Source organism: Cebus imitator, unplaced genomic scaffold (genome assembly GCF_001604975.1).
Source record: "Cebus imitator isolate Cc_AM_T3 unplaced genomic scaffold, Cebus_imitator-1.0 Scaffold163, whole genome shotgun sequence".
Classification (NCBI taxonomy): Eukaryota; Metazoa; Chordata; class Mammalia; order Primates; family Cebidae; genus Cebus; species Cebus imitator.
The window spans coordinates 159,444-160,899 of record NW_016107478.1 but is presented as its reverse complement, the minus strand read 5'-3'; positions in this window follow the sequence as shown (position 1 = coordinate 160,899).

Below are 1,456 nucleotides of genomic sequence, written 5' to 3'. Positions count from 1 at the left end.
CACTAGAGACCGGTTTCATGGAAGACACTTTTTCCATGGATTAGGGTGGGGTGGGATGGGGCAGCGGGGAAGTATGGTTTCAGGATGAAACTGTTCCACCTCAGCTCATCAGGCACTAGTTATGTTCTCATAAGGAGCACACAACCTGGATCCCTCACATTTGCCGTTCACAATCGGGTTTGGCTCCTGTGAGAATCTAAGGCCGCGGTGATCTGACAGGAGGCGGAGCTCACCCACTGCTCACCTCCTACTGTGCGGCCTGGTTCCGAACAATCCCTGGGGAAGGAGGGCACAGGGGCTGGCCACGAGGGCTGGACTCTGGCCTCACCCAGCTTGATTCAAAGTAGCTCCATGTTTTATATTGGACTTTCCCTAAAAGCTTTTGTTTGAGGAAAAAGAAAAAAAGAGCTCCACAGCCCCCCCAAAAAAGAATAAATGTTTCATAACCACCAAATTCCACTTCAGTTTCTTGAGGTGGTCCTGCAGGTGATTGGGTTGAACACTCTGGCATGTAAATCTGAAAAAAGGTAGCATCAGGTTCTTAGTACCTCTCTGGTTGCTCAGGAGGGAGTGATTTTTCCCAGTCTTAACGTCCAGGTTCTCAGTATGCCTTCAGCACCCCCGTGCAACATGGACCACAAGTAACAGAACAGTGAGTGGGCGTCACACGTAGGCAGTCCTGCTGCACCCAGGTTCTGAGGATCAGCTAGTGGGCATGGGCGGCTGGTTGTCTGCAATATGTTGGCGAGGTGAATAAAGATGGTTTTACTTCTTCAAAAACAGTTGTTTTGACACAGGTGAAAAACTGCTTTTTGGGGTTTTTGTTTGTTTGTTTGGGTTTTTTTGAGACAGAGTTTTTGGTCTTGTTGCCCAGGCTGGAGTACAATAGTATCTTGACTCACCGCAACCTCCACCTCCCAGGTTCAAGGGATTCTCCTGCCTCAGCGTCCAGAGTAGCTGAGATTACAGGCATGCGCCACCACAGCCGGCTAATTTTGTTATTTTTAGTAGAGATGGGGTTTCTCCATGTTTGCTCAGGCTGGTCTCGAACTCCCGACTTCAGGTGACCCACCCGCCTTGGTCTCCCAAAGTGCTGGGATTATAGGCATGAGCCACCATGTCCAGCTTTTTGAAAAACTGCTTTTTGTAAGATGCTCGTGCACTGAAGAAAGTGTTTCAAGTATTTTTTTTTTATCATTATGTGAGCTTTCTGGACGAGGCTGTAGTATCCCAGTGTCCTCTAGGGACAACCTGCTCCCATTCACACTGACATAAAACAGTGAGGGAAGGGGGCCCACAAGGGCTGACTCAGGATGAAGCCAATGATCCCCATGGCTGGACATTGCTTGAGGTCAGCAGTTTCCTCATCAGTGAGGCACTGCTAAGCGTCCAGAAGCATCCTGGGATGGTGATGGGGTGCTCCTGGAGAGTCCTAGAATTGTGGTATAATAAATGC